Here is a 21,499-nt window from a genome sequence, read left to right as displayed (position 1 = left end):
TGAAGCAGCTTTTTTTGTGTTTTTGGGTAAGCAGTAAGGGCAGCTATGCACCACCACTCCTGAGGCCATTCTAATGTGGTGTTCTATGAGGTGGGTGTGGCTGGGAAGGGGCTAGAACATGTCAGAAAATTCCTCTTGCAACTTGGCAACTTCTGTGAGTTGGGCCGGTGAGAGGTGGTCTCCACAAAGGACCAGAACAGTTTGAGTGGTCGCTTTCGTGGTTTTTACCTCTGGCCCCAGCTCCGCCCTCTCTGGAACTACCAATGCCAATGCCACAGGGACCCCCTCATTCCAACATTTTAAGAGATTGAGGTGGTATATTTGCAGAGCCCTACCCCTATCCGCTTGCCTCACCTCAGAGTCAATGTCCCCGATTCACTGTGTGACCTCAAAGGGCCCTTGCCACTTAACAACTAATTTGGAGCTCGACGTGGGCAATAACATGAGTACTTTGTCTCCTGGCGTCAATTCCCTAAGGCGTGCACCCCTTTCGTACAGCCGGACTTGAAGTTCTTGTGCCTGCCGCAAATTCTCCTGGGTTAAGTGTGTAAGGGTGTGGAGCTTTGCATGCAGATTGAGAACATATTGAATTTCATTTGTACTAGGTGAAGGTCCTGCCTCCCAATTTTCTCACAGCATATCTAAAATGCCATGTGGCTTTCACCCATACAATAATTCAAATGGGGAAAATCCCATGGAGGCTTGTGGGACCTACCATACTGTGATTAACTGGGGCTCAAGCCATTTATCCAAATTACATGCATCCTCACTTAAAAATTTCCAAATTAAATTTTTGAGAGTTTGACAATACTAAACCATCCATTTGGGGGTGATAAATGCTGGTGCGGATAGATTTAATTCCCAACAACTCATACAACTCATGCAGTGTGCGTGACATAAACATAGTGCCTTGGTCTGTCAGGATGTCTTTCGGAATCCCAACCCAGGAGATAACACAGAAGCGCGCCTCTGCAATACTGCATGCAGAGATATTACGGAGAGGCACCGCTTCCAGATATCACATTGCAAAATCCATTAGAACTAAAAGTTATATCCATGTGATGACCGATCTAATGGCCCGACAAGATCCATACCAATTCTCTCGAAGGGGGTCTCAATTAGAGGGAGAGGGCACAAAGGCGCTTTTGGAGTGGCCACGGGATTTACTAACTGGCATTCGCGGCATGCCACACACCACCGATGGACATCCCCATGAATCCCTGGCCAATAGAACTGGGTCATTATTCGGGCTAGTGTCTTATCCTGCCCCAAGTGTCCGGCCATGGGATTAAAGTGAGCCGCATGGAACAAGAGTTCCCTACGGCTCTTAGGGATTAACAATTAGGTTAACTGTTCATGGGTTTGAGTGTCTTATGTCACTCAGTACAACCTATCCTTAATAATAGAAAAATACATGAAGGCTGGTGTCACGTTTGGTTGGAGAGTTTAACCATTGATTACTCTCACTTGGTCAAACGCATGACGCAGAGTCTCATCTCATAACTCCTCTAATGGGAAATCCTCGAGGGAATCCCCAAGGGAGGGAGGAGAAGTGAGCTGCTCCTCACTCCTTGTATCGCCCTGACACAGTGCTGATGTTGATGGCTCTGTGACAGCTTCCCCATTCAATGCCACACCGGGATCTCCCCATGACATACTAATGCAGGACCCATCCCCAACTATGTGTTCCATCAATCCTTGAATCCTGGCCAATCAGTCCCCAAAATCAGAGAGTGGGTGAGACGAGGATTAACCGCCACCTTTATTCTATGCTTTTCTCCCCAGAATAGAATATGGATGGACACTACTGGGTAGTTGTGAACATCCCCGTGCACACACAGAATCTTCACCATTTCTGCTGTCCCCAATGCCTCACCTTGCACCAGGCTTTGGTGGCTTGAGGTTTGATTACAGTCAGAATACACCAATGCGTGACACGTATCCCCTTGGACACTTACCAGTATGCGATATGCCCCAGCCTAATCGGGGGTGGTCTCTGGTCTGTCAGGGATCCAGATCACAGCTCCCACCTCCATCACGGAGCATTGATTCTGGAGATATCCCAGCTCCATGCAGCACCAGCACACTGGCCTAGGCTTCCTCTCTACACCAGTGTTATGGGCATCACTCACCTTAGGGGGAGAAGACACAGACATGGAAGGGGAAGATGGGAGGACACTGTGGGCATGGCGGGCCAACTGGGGAAGAAGCTGGCCTCTGCCTCCGCGGTGGGGGAACAGGGCGGGGAAGGGAAGAAGAGAGGGGGAGAAGGAGAGAGAAAAAGAGAAGAGGCGAAACATCCTCCTGCCATCGGAACCACCGCCAGATGGTCGTCCAACAAGTTTGTTCCAGTGATGCCGGGCAATGACACTGGACCCACTCCACCGTTCCTTCCGGAAGTCATGCGATGAACTGTTCTAGTGTCACCAGGTCGATGATTCCCTCGGCGTCGTGGTCGTCCATCCTCAGCCACTGTCGGCAAGCGTCCCGGAGCTGTTGGCCAAATACAAATGGCTGGCCAACCTCCTCCAATGTCAGTGTACGGAAGTGCTGCTGGTGCTGTTCCAGGGAGCAGCCGACATGCTGCAGGATGGCTCGCTTCAAGTCCACGTATATGAGCCAGCTGTTGGCAGGGACCTGCTGTGTGGTAAGCTGTGCTTTACTGTTGAGTAGTGCAAGAAAACGTGCCGCATGCTGCTCAACCAGCCACCACCACCCCACCCACCCCCGCTTCAGCCACCCCACTTCAGCCACTTGCTTGAAGAGAGCAATAAAGGCCTCCGGATCATTGTGCGAGCCCATCTTCAAAAGGGTAACATGGGGAGGGTCCGCTGTGATGGCGGTCAAGGACCCCGCTGATGCAAGCAGGTGCCGGAACAGCTTCCTGCTAGGCCAGCACTAAGGCTTCAAAGCATTGCTCCTGCTCCTTTCGGAGGGTGATCAGCGCTTGATGCTGGTTTTGTTGGGTGGTAGTGAGGGCATGGATGAGGTCCTTGAATGGGGAGGACTCCATGGGTGGTTCCCTTCAGTATCCCAGGTTTCAGCACTACTGTAGTAAGCCCTGATGTGGGTGGAGTACTGACGCATGGCAGGTGGGAGATGATATTCACACACACTTTGTTTTTATGACTGTTGCTTTTCAGCTTCATTCATTTGCTCACTCACTCACTACTTAGACACACACACACACACACACACACACACACACACACGTGTTCTGGTTGGGAGAGCTCTCTTCTCTTTGCTCTCTCCCTCCTTTTCTACCCCGTCACTGCAACAAACACACGCACCATTAATTGACAACAAGTGCATTAACTTTGTCACTCACCTTCCCTGACCCCACCCTCCATTCACAAACTGACACTTAGCCATGCCCCTGCTGTCACATGGACACATGTGTGAGAGGAAGATGTTGGCTTTTACGAGAAACATGGGGTCAGTGCTTGCATTTTCAACAGACTCAAAAGACTTGTTTTGTGGATCTGGAACTTTAAAGGCATTAACATTAAGTACATATGTCTGGATCTGTGGCCATACTGTAATGTCTCTTTCTAGAACTGTGACATTTTTGAGCCACTGATTTTGACATTACCTTAGGAGGAAAACAGTTGAACCTGTTACTTTGGTGTAATTATCATGCCAGACTGGGGAGTCCTTAAAAAGCCAATAAAAATTATTTAGAATGTGCTCAATGTCCCAAGTGATTGCACTGCTGCCAGCTTTAAATGCATTGTGCATTATATGTAATGAACAACTCCCTTTGTTGAGGAGTTTTTAGCCAGTTTCCTCTTCCAAGTCTCTCGACAGTGTGTCGAACAGTTTCCAGTTTACATTTGGTCCATCTATTGATAGTTGTAATATGCCATGAATCCCAACAGTGTTGCAGTTAACAAATAGTCATTTATGGAGGTCATCAGCAGATACATGTACGAGACTATGAGAGTCAAAAAACCTTGTGCTTACACAGTGTCCATCCCAAAAACGAATGTGCACATCTAGATGTTTTGACTGGAGAGGGCGATTCAAACTCTCATCAAAAGGTAGAACATAGTCTCTCACAGATTTCACTTTGGACAAAAGTAGGGGTAAGAAATGCGGTGCAATACCAAAGTTTGTCAGGTAAGCTGCTTTGTCACTTGCCTCCAAAGGTAAATTTGGAGACAATGTTATTGTCTGGAAACATAAGATGAAGAAGATCACCCTTCCTAGTACAGCTGTTGAAGGAGCCATGCTTCTCCATGACATCAAGCACCCAATATACTTCCACAGACAGAACCTCTGGCCCACTCACAAAGGTCTTGATTGAGCTATTGGATGTACAGTGGTGCTTGAAAGTTTGTGAACCCTTTAGAATTTTCTGTATTTCTGCATAAATATGACCTAAAACAACATCAGATTTTCACACAAGTCCTAAAAGTAGATAAAGAGAACCCACTTAAACAAATGAGACAAAAATATTATACTTGGTCATTTATTTATTGAGGAAAATGATCCAATATTACATATCTGTGATGGTAAAAGTATGTGAACCTTTGCTTTCAGTATCTGGTGTGACCCACTTGTGCAGCAATAACTGCAACTAAATGTTTCTGGTAACTGTTGATCAGTCCTGCACACTGGCTTGGAGGAATTTTAGCCCATTCCTCCATACAGAACAGCTTCAACTATGGGATGTTGTTGGGTTTCCTCACATGAACTGCTCGCTTCAGGTCCTTCCACAACATTTCGATTGGATTAAAGGAACAGTCCACCGTACTTCCATAATGAAATCTGAATTGAGACGAGCTGCTCCGTACCTCTCCGAGCTTTGCGTGACCTCCCAGTCAGTCAGACGCAGTCAGATGCGCTGTCACTCCTGTTAGCAATGTAGCTAGGCTCAGTATGGCCAATGGTATTTTTTGGGGCTGTAGTTAGATGTGACCAAACTCTTCCGCATTTTTCCTGTTTACATAGGTTTATATGCCCAGTGATATGAAACAAGTTCAGTTACACAAATTGAAACGTAGCAATTTTCTGCGCTATGGAACGTCCGCACTATAATGACAGGTGTACTAACAGCTTCTGCGCGCTTCGGCAGCGCATTGATACGGAGCTCAGATATCAATGCGCTGCCGAAGTGCACAGAAGGTGTTAGTACGCCTGTCATTATAGTGCGGACTTTCCATAGCATAGAAAATTGCTATGTTTCAATTTGTGTAACTGAACTTGTTTCATATCACTGGTCATATAAACCTATGTAAACAGGAAAAACGCGGAAGAGTTTGGTCACATCTAACTACAGCCCCAAAGAATACCATTGGCCATACTGAGCCTAGCTACATTGCTAACAGGAGTGACAGTGCGTCTGACTGACTGGGAGGTCGCGCAAAGCTCGGAGAGGTACGGAGCAGCTCGTCTCAATTCAGATAAGAGCATATTTCATTATGGAAGTACGGTGGACTGTTCCTTTAAGGTCAGGACTTTGACTTGCTCATTCCAAGGCATTAACTTTATTCTTTTTTAACCATTCTTTGGTAGAATGACTTGTATGCTTAGGGTCGTTGTCTTGCTGCATGACCCACCTTCTCTTGAGATTCAGTTCATGGACAGATGTCCTGACATTTTCCTTTAGAATTCAGTGATATAATTCAGAATTGACTGTTCCATCCATGAGGGCAAGCCGTCCTGGCCCAGATGCAGCAAAACAGGCCCAAACTATGATACTACCACCGCCATGTTTCACAGATGGGATAAGGTTCTTTTGCTGGAATGCAGTGTTTTCCTTTCTCCAAACATAATGCTTCTCATTTAAACCAAAATGTTCTATTTTGGTCTCATCCATCCATTTTTCCAATAGCCTTCTGGCTTGTTCATGTGATCTTTAGCAAACTGCAGATGAGCAGCAATGTTCTTTTTGGAGAGCAGTGGCTTTCTCCTTGCTACCCTGCCATGCAGACCATTGTTGTTCATTGTTCTCCTGATGGTAGACTCATGAACATTAACATTAGCTAATGTGAGAGAGGCCTTCAGTTGCTTGGAAGTTACCCTGGGGTCCTTTGTGACCTCACTGACTATTACATGCCTTGCTCTTGGAGTGATCTTTGTTGGTCGACCACTCCTGGGGAGGGTAACAATAGTCTTGAATTTTCTCCATTTGTACACAGTCTGTCTGACTGTGGATTGGTGGAGTCCAAACTGTTTAGAGATGGTTTTGTAACCTTTTCCAGCCTGATGAGCATCAACAACACTTTTTCTGAGGTCCTCAGAAATCTCCTTTGTTCGTGCCATGATACACTTCCACAAACATGTGTTGTGAAGATCAGATTTTGATAGATCCCTGTTCTTTAAATAAAACAGGTGCCCACTCACACCTGATTGTCATCCCAACGATTTGAAAACACCTGACTCTAATTTCACCTTCAAATTAACTGCTAATCCTAGAGGTTCACATACTTTTGCCACTCACATATGTAACATTGGATTATCTCATCTCATCTCATTATCTCTAGCCGCTTTATCCTGTTCTACAGGGTCGCAGGCAAGCTGGAGCCTATCTCAGCTGACTACGGGCAAAAGGCAGGGTACACCCTGGACAAGTCGCCAGGTCATCACAGGGCTGACACATAGACACAGACAACTATTCACACTCACATTCACACCTACAGTCAATTTAGAGTCACCTAACCTAACCCGCATGTCTTTGGACTGTAGGGGAAACCGGAGCACCCAGAGGAAACCCACGCAGACACAGGGAGAACATGCAAACTCCGCACAGAAAGGCCCTCACCGGCCACGGGACTCGAACCCGGACCTTCTTGCTGTGAGGCAACAGCGCTAACCACTACACCACCGTGCCGCCCACTGTTTAATTTATTATTATTCATTTAACACTTGACAACTAATCATACCATGATGACAAGAATGCACCTCCAAGTCTTCATAAGAAAAAACACTGAGGAAAATTATCTGGCTTTCGAAATAGACTGAGGAACAGATCATTCAGTTCTCCCCTGCCTAGTATCCTGCTTGCCAATGTCCAGTCTCTGGAAAACAAAATAGATGATCTCAGGGAAGGATAAAATTTCAGAGGGACGTCAGGGATGGCAACATCATCTGCCTGTCTGACACATGGTTGACCGCCTCAGTTCCAGAACTTATTGTAACACCATATGAAAACATCTCTGTTCTGCAGATTCATACAATGGCTAATACTGGTGAATCCAGAGGTGGTGGAGTCTGTTTCACGGTGAACAACAAATTGTGTGACCCCAGGAACATTACTATGCTCTTGTGTTCCTGTTCCCCTCACCTAGAGCATCTTATGATTATGTGCTTTCCATTCTACCTGCCCTGTGAGTTGATTGCAGTCATCATCACTGCTGTGTACATTCCACCACAATCAGATAAAGGTATGGCTTTGTCCAAGCTCCATGACATGCTCAGTATATGTCTGAATAAACATCTGGATGCTGCTAACATAGTCGCTGGGGACTTTAATAAGGCCAACCTTAAACAAGTTACACTGAATTTATCAACAACATGTGTTCTGTCCAACTAAAGGGGTAAACATTCTGGACCACTGTTGTACACAGTTCAGGGATGGCTATAAAGCAAACTGTCTACCAGCCTTTGATAAATTGGATCATGCTGCCATTTTCCTTATACCAGGATATAAACAGAGGCTCATACAAGAAGCCCCAAGGACATGAGTGGTGAAGCACCTGTCAGACACATCACTAGCCATGTTACAAGGCATGCTGGACAATGTTTGGGATATGTTCCACGAAAACTGCTGATGTCAATGAGTTTGCAGAAGCTACAGTTAGTTTTGTTATTATGCTGGCTGAGGAAATGACACACACAGTCACCAGTCACCATTTATGAATATGCAACTCTGGATTAATCACTTACTGTCAGCACTTTTCACTTAACTTTGTTTTATTTCTTTTTATCACAATTACTATTCTCCTTTTAACTTTCTTTGTTTTTTTTTTCTTTTCATTGCAGTCTTGGAGTTATCTAGTACTTACATTTCACTGCAAATTTTACACTGTTATAACTCTGTATGTGACAAATTAATCTCTCTTACTCTAATCAATTAATTGATTGTTGCAGCTCTAATTAACATCACAGGTAACAATGTAGGTCATAATAATACATGGCATGTCATTATACTGTGGTGTAGCCTACATCAAAAACTATTAATTAAAATGTGAATATTGATCCATGCATTTAATTTTATACAAATTAACACACATGGCCAGTTCAACACAATTCAATCAAGAATGTAAACATTTAAATCTCAGTCCACTCTGTGCACTTAAACTGATACTCCAAATGCCTGCTCTGACCAGTGTAAACTGTAATGCAGATAAATCCTGTAGTTCAAACGCAATGCCAACAGGTGGTGAGACAGCAGATTTTGGCTAAATCATTTGGCTACTAAGATCACTAGTTCCTATAGAAGCAGCTAATCTCATTACACTTACCAGTATAACAGCTGCAACACATTCCCATGAACAATGGCTGTACACAATGCTAAAAATTAAAGCATACCGTGTAGCTCACTCACTGATGTGATATAGTTAACAAATCCATGCATTCAGACCATTATCTGGGAGTGGTACTGCGGTAATTAGCTAAAGTTAGATAAAGATGATCAGCCTTCTAGATTTCCAGCTAACGTTAGCTAGTCATTTGAAGGGGAGACTGACAAGCTGAAATTCCCACCTTTCATCATTCGGTGTTTTGGCAAGTTCATTGCAGGTAGTCACTTTTGGTTTCACATTGGTTGGTTGGGTCAAAAACATCGTGACTCTGCATTCAGCTGATGCTGCCAGGAGATGACAGTGTTTTTGCCCTTGCATGTGGCTTAGAATTGCCACCTCCCTCATGTTAGAGATGTCAAAAGATTTCACACAAAGCTTGCATCTAGCTTTGGTTAGCCATTTGGGATCCTTACACAAACAGGACCCATCTTTCGGATTCAATAACCAGCACTCAGATGTCAGGTATGAGGTAGGTGGATGTAAGTGCAGAAGTACAAGTTTAATAATAAAGTGCAAACACACACAAAGGCAAACAGTCCAAATCGACAGGCTAAATCCAAAATGTGAAACATGCAAAGGGTCAGGTGAGGTGCAAACAGGATATCAGAGGCAAAGCGAGAATGAGAAACAGGCACAGGAATCAGGAAATCAGAAACATGGTCAAGTAAAGCTTGGTAATGTATACTGATGTAGTGTAATACTTTGCACTGATCATGCATCAGCACAGTCCTTAAATAGGTGTACATATAGCTCCTTAATTAAGTTCAGGTGCACATCATTAATGGTGGACATGCTGGAGTCCACTTGACACGCGTGCAGCCTGGGGCGCGCCTTCAGGTGCATGCACCACAGTGCACAGGACTGACATCAGAAAACTTGCAATTACCCATTCTTACATTTGTAGTATTGCAATGTGCAGGACTGACAGACACCCTTCCCAAGAGCTCCCTCTGGGAGCAAAAATCCATCCTACTTGGCTCTGGTGGGGGCTTGGGTTCAGGCTCAGGACAAAACTTGGACTCCTGACTTGCACTGGTTTTGGGCTCTGGAGATGGCTCGGGCTTGAGCTCTGGAGATGACTCGGGTTCTCGATTGGACATGGGCTCTGGAAATGACTTGAGCTCTGTGCAGGAAGCACACTCAGACTCTGGACTTGACTTGGACTCTGGACTTGGCTCGGATCCAGGACTTACAGTGGACTCGAGCTACAGGCTGGATTCGAGCTCTGGAAATGACTTGAGCTTTGGGCTGGACTCTGGCTCCAGCTCAGGAGATGATTCAGGCTTGAGTTCTGGATCTGGCTTGGACTCACAGCTGGTAGTGTGCTCGAGCTCAGGGCTGGACTCAAGCTCTGGAGATGACTTGAGCTCTGGACTGGACTCTGGCTCAAGCTCTGGACTGGAGCTCTGTAGAGGACTCAGGCTCTGGGGAGGACTTGAGTTCTGGGCTGGATTTGAGCTCTGGAACTGACTTGGGCTTTGGACTTGACTCTAATTCAAACTCAGGAGTGGACTCAGGCATGGGCTCGAGCTCTGTCAGCGCATTACTATGGTCCTGGCCAGGCGGTGGGACAATGACGATGTCTTCTTCATAGCCAGGTGGCAGTGTAACGATGATGACATCTTCATAGCCAGCTGAGGCAGAGGTTGCACCATTGTTGTCTAACACAGGTTCAGGAACAGGCTCAGGTTCTGGCCCTGACTCTGGCATAAGCACTGGAGCTGACACAGGCACTGACTCTGGTGTTGGCTCCGATGCTCTAGCTGACACGGGCATTGGTTCTGGAGTAGACACTGGTGCTGACTCTGGCACTGGTTCTGGAGTAGACACTGGTGCTGACTCTGACTCTGGCAATGATTCTGGAGCAGACACTGGCGCTGACTCTGGCACTGGTTCTGGAGCAGACGCTGGCTCTGGAACAGATGCTGGCTCTGGCACTGACTGTAGAACAGGCTGTGGGATCGGTTCTGGACTGACAGCCTTTAGGAGGTGCTCTAGGGAAACTGCCTCCTCCACTGCTGCTGCATTGGCCTCAGGCATGATAACCCCCTCCCAAAAAATTTCATGCCGGTCCCCCTTTTCCAAAGATTCATAGATACACTGGAGCATGGCTAAGAAAGTCTGTGAGCTCCCGAGGTATGGGTGCTCGACCCTTATTAGATAATTCACCCATCTGCATGCTCGTCCAGCAATAAACACGAGGATAAAGCTTACCCAGATGGGTTCTGGTGGCTTGGGCTTTTGGAGGGCCTTACAGAACAAGTCACACTGAAGACTGAATCCCCTAGGATTATATATTCTGTAGTAGGGTGCTGGGGGACTCCAGTCAGAACTCAGCCGGAAATACAAAACAAGGGGCTGAGACAGAGAAAACCAGAAGCGGCATGGAATGGTATACTGGAAAACTTCTGCTGCATCCATTGTATGATGAAGTATTCTGTCAGGTACAAGGTAGGAGGTAGGTGGATGTAAGTGCAGAAGTATAAATTTGATAATAAAGTGCAAACACACACAAAGGCAAACAGTCCAAATCAAAAGACTAAATCCAAAATGTGAAACATGGAAAGGGTAGGGCAGGGTGCAAACAGGATATCAGAGGCAAAGCGAGAACGAGAACGAGAAACAGGCACTAGAAACAGGAAATCAGAAACACCGGTAGTAAGGCTTGGTAATACAGACTGACATCGCGTTATACTTCGCGCTGATCATGCATCAGTACAGTCCTTAAAGAGCTGCATATATAGCTCCTTAATTAAGTTCAGGTGCGTGTCATTAATGGAGCATATGCTGGAGTCTGCTTGACGCGCGTGCAGCTCAGGCCATGCCTTCAGGTCTGTGCACAGGACTGACATCAGAAAACTTGCAATTACCCATTCCTACATTTGTAGTACTGTGATGTGCATTCATGCCAATCTTTTTTTTTTTCAGGTCTGCATAGGTACGACATAGCCCAACATGCTAATGTCATGCTAATGTCAGTTCACTGATAGCAGATGCCACAGAAATCACCTCAGACATATTGCATACATGTCTTTCCTTTCTTAAAGCATATATATATATATATATATATATATATATATATATATATATATATACACACAACCCCGATTCCAAAAAAGTTGGGACAAAGTACAAATTGTAAATAAAAACGGAATGCAATAATTTACAAATCTCAAAAACTGATACTGTATTCACAATAGAACATAGACAATATATCAAATGTCGAAAGTGAGATATTTTGAAATTTCATGGCAAATATTGGCTCATTTGAAATTTCATGACAGCAACACATCTCAAAAAAGTTGGGACAGGGGCAATAAGAGGCTGGAAAAGTTAAAGGTACAAAAAAGGAACAGCTGGAGGACCAAATTGCAACTCATTAGGTCAATTGGCAATAGGTCATTAACATGACTGGGTATAAAAAGAGCATCTTGGAGTGGCAGCAGCTCTCAGAAGTAAAGATGGGAAGAGGATCACCAATCCCCCTAATTCTGTGCCGACAAATAGTGGAGCAATATCAGAAAGGAGTTCGACAGTGTAAAATTGCAAGGAGTTTGAACATATCATCACCTACAGTGCATAATATCATCAAAAGATTCAGAGAATCTGGAAGAATCTCTGTGCGTAAGGGTCAAGGCCGGAAAACCATACTGGGTGCCCGTGATCTTCGGGCCCTTAGACGGCACTGCATCACATACAGGCATGCTTCTGTATTGGAAATCACAAAATGGGCTCAGGAATATTTCCAGAGAACATTATCTGTGAACACAATTCACCGTGCCATCCACCGTTGCCAGCTAAAACTCTATAGTTCAAAGAAGAAGCTGTATCTAAACATGATCCAGAAGCGCAGACGTCTTCTCTGGGCCAAGGCTCATTTAAAATGGACTGTGGCAAAGTGGAAAACTGTTCTGTGGTCAGACGAATCAAAATTTGAAGTTCTTTATAGAAATCAGGGACGCCGTGTCATTCGGACTAAAGAGGAGAAGGACGACCCAAGTTGTTATCAGCGCTCAGTTCAGAAGCCTGCATCTCTGATGGTATGGGGTTGCATTAGTGCGTGTGGCATGGGCTGCTTACACATCTGGAAAGACACCATCAATGCTGAAAGGTATATCCGGGTTCTAGAGCAACATATGCTCCCATCCAGACGACGTCTCTTTCAGGGAAGATCTTGCATTTTCCAACATGACAATGCCAAACTACATACTGCATCAATTACAGCATCATGGCTGTGTAGAAGAAGGGTCCGGATACTGAACTGGCCAGCCTGCAGTCCAGATCTTTCACCCATAGAAAACATTTGGCGCATCATAAAACGGAAGATACGACAAAAAAGACCTAAGACAGTTGAGCAACTAGAATCCTGCATTAGACAAGAATGGGTTAACATTCCTATCCCTAAACTTAAGGAACTTGTCTCCTCAGTCCCCAGACGTTTACAGACTGTTGTAAAGAGAAAAGGGGATGTCTCACAGTGGTAAACATGGCCTTGTCCCCACTTTTTTGAGATGTGTTGTTGTCATGAAATTTAAAATCACCTAATTTTTCTCTTTAAATGATACATTTTCTCAGTTTAAACATTTGATATGTCATCTATGTTCTATTCTGAATAAAATATGGAATTTTGAAACTTCCACATCATTGCATTCCGTTTTTATTTACAATTTGCACTTTGTCCCAACTTTTTTGGAATCGGGGTTGTATCTTAAAGCATGGCCTCACTTTCATTTATAAATGCCTTGAGACCTCAAGAATGGCAAAGGAATAGTTTTAAGCCTTAACAATAAATTTAATATAGAAATTTTTACGATTAAAGTGATTTATATAGGTAGCGGTCTGAGTGGCTGACCTTGACATCTGTAATGTCACAACAGGAAGTCTATCGGTCTCATCGCCATTTCCGCTATACTAAAACACTGCAACTCCGATCCTCCATTTTGAGCTAATTTATCGCCATGCTACATAGATGTGTTTATGGCCGGTGCAGCAACATGACAGAAGGTGGATTTATGTTGCATTCATGGCCCAAGAATGTTCAAACTGCAAAGATTTGGATGCATTTTGTGAGAAATTCACGGATACATTGGGCAGCTATGAAGTGGCCTCTCCTCTGCTCTGCACAGTTTACTGAAGACTCATATGAAACCTCTGATCTGTTGAGTAGTGTTGGCTATAAGCCCGTATTGAAAGAGGGTGCAGTCCCAACAATTAAAGAACAATAAAACAAGAAAAGGAAAGTATTTATTTTATTTTTTTAAAGTGAGTTCAGTTGCACCAGTCCTCCTGGAGCGTGAGCCAAGAGTTGTTGGTAAAACCTGGGACTGAACGGGATGGGACATATTGCTCAGGCAGTGACCTCCCCACGGTTGTTGCTAAAACTGGTTCCATCCCGTTCCATCCCGGGTTTTAGTAATTGCCTGAGCCAAGCAGTAATGGCGGAATACACAGTATGGAGAGAATGAGTGTAGCAGCCCTCTTATTTCTAAACTGGATATTGTTGCCATCTCGCCCTTACATGGAAGAAGTAAATGAACGGAGAACTGAACAAACAACTGAAAGTCAGATTGTTTCAAAACAATCGGCCACAACGTCGGCCTTCAAGAAGCGAGAACACAGACGGGTAAGCTCCAACTCTCATTTGGATAAAAAAAACAAGAACAACACGTTGCTTACCTGCATTTAGATTAATGCATGTAACTTGTATTGTGTGTTTAAGTTACCGGTATAAGATAATTTAATTTGCTTCAGAATGTGATTGTCTCAGTTCATCTGATTATTTAATTAGCCTTTTACGTTTTATCAGTGAAAATGCATGCATGTCCATGTATGTTGCATAAGTTATAACACCTATCCTGTTTTAATGAGGGTCAACCCACAATCAATGAAGTCAAATCAGTCTTAGTTGAGCACGTCAGTAATGGTATTTCTTACTTTCACCATAAATTTTTATTTATATGACTTTGGTCTATAGTTGTAAAAGACCTCGGCCTTAAAACCGGTTACTGCAGTGACGTCACGAACTCAGGCATGGCTGGCTGAGCAGGGCAGCTCAAATGCCAACTTTGCGGTCAAGTTTAACTCTCAAAAATATATATTTTTAATTCCCATTTATGCAGCATACAAGAGTCAAGGATGGAGATACTATCCACTCAGAAATTTATTTAAAAATAAAGGTTCTGCTTATCTGCTTTAAATTCAACAGCTTCAAACTCACTCTGGTTTGAACATTTTAGCTTCATTTTATATTTTAGCAAAGAAAGTAGGGGCAATAGTCTGGAAACAGAAATATTATTCCAGGCTCTATGTTGCTTTTTCCATACTCATCCAGACCTGGAAATGACTAAAATCAAATTCCATACTTTTCCAGACTGCGTAGGAATCCTGTGTGAAAGCAGGGGGAATGTAAGTTTCCTTGGTCCAGGGTAAGAGCAAAGAACCTTTGGTTCTTCTTCTTCTTCTTCTCCTTATTATTATTATTAGGGCCCGAGCCCGAATGGGCGAAGGCCCTATTGCTCTTGTAAGAGTTCACTATTCTCTTCTTCTTCTTCTTCTTCCTTCTTCTTCTTCTTCTTCTTCTTTATTTTTCTCCGCTGTTGGGCCATTTTCGGGGCGCTTGCCATGGGCGAAAACACACGAAATTTGGCACCAGTTCCAAGAATTGCCACCGCTACTCAGAACCACAAGCCCAAACTTGGCCGGGGCTCAGGGCCTCTATAGCGCCCCCTAAGTCGTTGTGATTTTGGCCTCCCGCATTAAGGTGCCTGGTTGCCATGTAGTTTGTAGTAGTGGCATGCCATTTGGTACGCATATGTATCTCACTAAGCCGGACAAAAATGTAATGCCAATGCATTAGCCACGACCAACAGGAAGTGAGGTAATTTCACTTTTGTGAGAAATGCATGGCCACGAAGACGGCGCAACTCCTCCTAGACCGTTCATAGGAATGTCACCAAAATTGATACACATCATCTACAGACATGGCTGACAAAAGTTACTAAATACGTTTCACGTAGGATAAACCGTTCAGAAGTTATACGTCAATCAATTTTCAATGCAAAATTTTACATGCTTAAAAATTCATAACAAATCTTCTAATTGCTCAAAACTGCTCATACTTCACACGCAAATCACTCATTGGGCTTCTGACATGTTACCCAATTTCTGTGATATTTCGCCACTGGGGGCGCTATTTTTGGGCAAAAAATCCAATCTCTCCTCAAATTTGGTCAAACTTCACGGCCACCCTCTTACTACCTCCCATGTCATGTATACCACATTTTGGGAATTTTCGTCCATGGGGGGTGCTGTTTTTGGCCGACGCAATTGCTCCAAAACGGGTTTTTGGTAAATAATTCCATCATGCTTTTCCTTCACACCACTACCTTGTGATAGTACGTTGCTGTTGTAGACACTTATTTTTCCAACTCATAATCGCTCATGTACAGCATAGCGCCACCTACTGACATGGGAAAAACCAAAAAATTTATTCTTCAAAAATCTATATCTCATCTTCTATTTACTCAATTGTCATCCAACTTCATACGCAAACTCTTCATAGCTCACCTGACATATACGCCAAATTTTGTGCACTTTCGCCCCTGGGGGTGCTGATTATGGCAAAAATTATATTGCAGCTTCTGATTTGTCAAACTTGGCAAGCAAACTCTTTACAAGACCCTTATTGGGGCGCTTGCCATGGTCGACAGCGCACGAAACTTGGCTCCTTTTTCTTAGACTGCCACCGCTACTGAGAACCAAAAGCCCAGATCCAGGCGGGCCTCAGGGCCTCTATAGCGCCCCCTGACGTGTTGTGATTTTTGCCTCTCGCATTAAGGTGCCTGCTTGGCATATAGTTTCTAGTTATTATTATTATTATTAGGGCCCGAGCACCGTGCAGTGCGAGACCCTATTGTTTTTGAAGGATTATTATTATTATTATTATTATTAGGGCCCGAGCACCGTACAGTGCGAGACCCTATTGTTGCCATGTGTCCAATTCTGTGCTTTGTCGCCATTGTGGGAGTAATGTCTCTTGCCGAAGAAGCTGTGGAGGGTTTTTCGCGGGGACGCATGCCCCCGCCCCCCTTGGCCGCTGGCGCGAGGGCCCGTCAAGGCCGCTTGCGGCTTTAATTATTATTATTATTATTATTATTATTAAAAGAAGAAGAGGCAAGAATGGTTTATTCTCATGTAGACTGACTTGACTCATTGACCATTCTTCTCTTTTTACACAAATTAGGTACTCAGTATCACATAAAATATAGTATAGAACTTCACTGGGCATTTCCCATCCTTAATACATAGCAGAAAATTCCATTATAACAGCATTTCAGTGCATTAATACATTATGCATCTATCAGCAAATATGCACATATTCTATTTTTGATTTTTTTTTAAAAAAGCCTGTATCCCAAGGGTGATCAATATTGTATACCTTTGTGTGTTTAAAAGCACTGAGTCACTTAAGTTAGAACGCAAATGCTTTAGCCTTTCTTATTTGCTTCAGTTGCAGGTTTTTCCCAGATCTATGTACAAGCTTTCCAAAGCAATATGAGTGGGTGATTTGGGGTACATTTTAGGAGAAAGCTTTCGGAGAAAGCCCTTTGCTGCACTGAGTAGCATGCTACACTTTTATGCTTGAGGGAAACACTTAAGTTATACACTCATTAAAGGTTGTTCCTTCCCTGCATAAATTTGTCTTCTAATGGACTTCTTTAATTCCCTTTATAGTATATGCATTATATGACATGAAGTCAGAGAGTCTTTTTTATCACATCCCCCCCCCCCCCCCAAGTTTCTTCAATATAGTTGTATCCTCTGTGGAACATTTATAGCTTACAGTAAGACATTAAGGCTTTGAAACAAATATCTCTAAGTTATTCTGATCTAGATCCATATTCACACATTATTATACACTTGTGTTTTGTAAAAATGATTCTTGCCCTAAAGACTGGCTGAGCCAATCTAGATTGCAAATCACTAGAGTGCAGTGTAGGTGGATCTTGTTGAAGAGTATGCGTGTACAGATGAGAGAAATGATATCATTACACACCTTCAGGCCACATGCTGTTCTCATAAAACAATGCATCCGACCATGCTAAAAAGTAAGCACCATGTTTACAGTCATAAACAGAATGCGGTCTTCACATTGTCAACTTTTCCATTTTTCATAGATGCATACTTGGACACTTGATAAGGGCAGTTAACGATTACCATATGACTATGATAAACTGTACTTAGCAAAGGTTGTGTAACATAGTTTAGGTACAATTTTTAATTTTCAGTGGCAGCAAATTTTATTGAGCTTACTGTGTCACAGGAGAGCTTGTTTTCTAAATCTTGTAAGTATATTTATGCATATCTCTAAATTAGTCAACATGCTTTGTTATCATCCTCATGTACTTAGAGCAAGATAGTGACTGTCTGGTGGCAGATGTGAGAGAGAGAGAGAGAGAGAGAGAGAGAGAGAGAGAGAGATATTACTTAAGGGACAAAGACTAAGTGATAAAAGTATATTGATGAACAAGTTCATAGTGATGATCCAAAAGTCTGGATCATAATGAGTTCCCTGTGCTCTGTGCTGTACTGCTGTGAGGGTCGATTGGAGCTCAAATTTTTTTTTTTGATCAGTCTTCCCCTCAAAATAAAGCTGCTCTCTACATGCTTACAGAATTGGAGAGAGGTTCTTGCTTCGTTCTCTTTACAGACGCTTCTCATAGTGGGAGTATAGTACTCCTGAATACTAAGCAAGTAAACTTTGAAAGACAGGGGCATAGGAATGGCACTCTGTTTTCATTTTTCTTACTAAATTCAGCTTTTTTCAAGTAAATCCATTTGTAGGATATTGGAGAGAAGATCAGTCACTAATAACAATGACATTCAGTTTCTGGTTTATTTCTAATGATAGAAATGAACAAGTAATTTTACCATTTGTCAGTTACATATGCTGTGCTTATTGAAACTGAATGTATCTGGAAAAACAGTTCACAGTGTATATAAACTTTTTCTGTATCTTGTTAGACATGATAAGTCATCTTTTTTGCAGCTCTGAAAACCCTTCCCTTGCCTCAGCAGTTAGTAAATTAGGTTGGAATGAAGCTCATCTTCTGCCTGACCGTTGGGATCATGTAGGCGGCATAACAAGTAAGAAATGACGGCTCCATGCTGTTAGCATGCTAGAGGCTATGTAGCTCAACACAAAGTCTCCCATGCATGAACACTGTACCAAGGGAAAGACCTTCACACCCTGCTGATTAGCACAGAAGGACCTTACCAGTTAGTGAGCTTAATTAAACCAAAACGGATAGTCCCACAGCTCTATTAAGAATGAGCACTAGTGGCTTTTGCTCAGATGAGAATATTTTGCATATGGTGAATGTTGAAATGAGCACCAGAACAGAAAAAAGGATGACTCTCTGCAGGGACAGCTGTCTTAGGCAACAGGGTTACACAAGCAATGCTTTGCAGGAACTGTTACAAAACAACTTGAATGAAGTTTGCAGATGGTAAAGGTTAGGGTGCAAGGCAAGGCTATCAGACTTACTTTTTCCTACAAACCAAGTTTGCATGCTTGTCATTTACATTTCAATGTGCTATCAACTATAGGACCCCAAGTCAACCCTGGGTCAGAATCTTACAAGACACTGTGCTGTAGGTTTCAAACCAGCTTCATTTCTCCACCTCAAGACACTTGGCATCAAATAAGAGCTGGGAGTTTTTGCACATCAACACTATGATCTATAAACACTCTGATACAGTCTTAAAAAGCTTTTCATGGGCCTTGATGAAATACAAATTTACATTCCATGCAATATTCTGTTAAGATGAATAGCTCATGTCTTAACACTCATATGCATTTTCCTCTCCCCACAGTGAACATAGAGGCGGTAAGGAGGAGCAGAGGAGTCATGCAGACGCTGGGCCTGATGGGAGCGAGATCTGATTGATTGCATTGTTATTGCTGAGGACTCTCGTTCCACCTGCTTGAAGGACTCTCTCTCTCTCGCTCTCGCTCTCTCTCGCTCTCTGCCTCTTTCTCTCTATTCATCCATCCACTCATCTGTTCATTTTTCCTCCCATAAACTGTGCGGAAAGGACTGGGCTCTGCTGGAAGCTTAAATTTTCTACTGATGGATGCTTACATGTGAAGGAAAATAAGCACCACTGCTGAGCATATGGGCTGCATATAGGAATTACTTTAGCACTGACATTCGTTTACATATTTGCTGCTATTTGGAAAATGGAAAATCATTTTGTCACAACAGATTTTATTCCACATATTTTTAGATTTTGTTCTGTCAGTTGTTAAGAACCAAGGGCATAGATGACCAATTTCCTTTGCATTGAGCTTTCAGTGAAGAATAATATTGTGAACTGAAAGTTTATTATATGTCCATCTCTGTACGCAAAGTGCATTTGTTGTCAAAATACATAAGTTAAATACTGTCACCCCTAAATGGGTGGTTTGCATGTGCTAGACAAAGGCTTAGAGGAAGGGCAAACTGAGACTGTGTGCTGACCTGTCACACAATGTTCAGCAAACAAGGAGTTGAATTTGACTCAAACATTAAAAAATCTTGCAATCACAACTGATTAAACAATCATAAAAAGTCGACATTATTTTGTATTCAAAAAGGTATGTAAAGTCAATTTATATGCATTTACCCTCCAATATACCCCTGTACATACAGGAGTAGGGTTGGTTCTACATCATCAAATGCCAGTATATAGACAGTATATAGATAAATCACACTGCTGAACTTTCTATGGCAAGTGACCTCACTGTTCCACAAACCAGTATCATGATGACTAATGGTGAAAGCTTGTCTCAAGAAACCAATAGTCCAATTAGAGCTGGCAAGCGAGAGAGCCTTAAACTTACAAAGAGACCATTGAGAGTAGGATGGTGGAACACTGGAACACTCCACAAGAAAGGGAACAAGGAACTCTTGGTAAATGAGATGGAACGTTACAACCTTAATATGTGCGGCATCTGTGAGACCCATCTTACTGGTTCTGATATTGAGAGAATCGAAGGTTGGACACTCATTAACTCAGGCTTTGAAGACACTCATGCACATGGGGTAGGCCTGATGCTTTCACATAGAACTAGAGCAAGCTTAATGTCATACGAAGCTACAGTATTAATGAGAGAATTATGAAAGTTAGGCTATATGCAAAGCAAGTAAAGGTTACAATCATTATGGCATATGCACCAATTGAAGAGACAGAAGATAACGTCAAAGATAATTTCTATGAAACTCTGCAAGCAGTCATGGATGGCACACCAAGACACGATCTTAAACTGGTTCTCGGCAACTTCAATGCAAAAGTTGAAGGTGATAACAGCAACTGGACAAGGGTGATGGGTACTCATGGTGTTGGCATGATGAACGATAATGGACTGTGATTGGTTGAGTATTGTGCTGAAAACTATTTGGTCATTGGTGGAACCCTATTCCAGCATAAAACCATCCATAAAAATATGTGGACTTCTCCTGACAGTAACACTCATAACCAGGTTGATCATGTACTGTTCAGTGGGAAGTAGAGGAAGTCATTGCTGGATGTTCAAACTTACAGGGGTGCAGATATAGGGAGTGACCATGAGCTCGTTGTCGCCAAAGTCCAACTTAAGCTGGCAGCACAGAAGAAAACAGCAAAGGCACTAAAACTGAAGTGTGCAGATCTGCTACAGCCTCCTCTCTCAACTGTCTACCATTCAAAAATAGCTGAACAGTTTGATGAGTTGTCTGATTTAGGATGGATCCAGACATAGACTATGAATGGGACAGGCTTAGAGAAACGGTTTACAAATCAGCAGAGGAAACAGTAGGACAACAGACAGGGGAGTATAAAAGATGGATAAGTGGGGAGACGCATGAACTTATTGAACGTAGAAGCGCAAAGAGGGCCAGAGATCATTATTGCACAGACGAAAGCAAGAGCAAGTATAGAGAACTCGATAA

The sequence above is a fragment of the Neoarius graeffei genome, chromosome 4 (genome assembly GCF_027579695.1).
Source record: "Neoarius graeffei isolate fNeoGra1 chromosome 4, fNeoGra1.pri, whole genome shotgun sequence".
In the NCBI taxonomy this organism is placed as follows: Eukaryota; Metazoa; Chordata; class Actinopteri; order Siluriformes; family Ariidae; genus Neoarius; species Neoarius graeffei.
The sequence above is the reverse complement of the archived record's forward strand: the minus strand, read 5'-3'. Positions refer to the sequence as shown.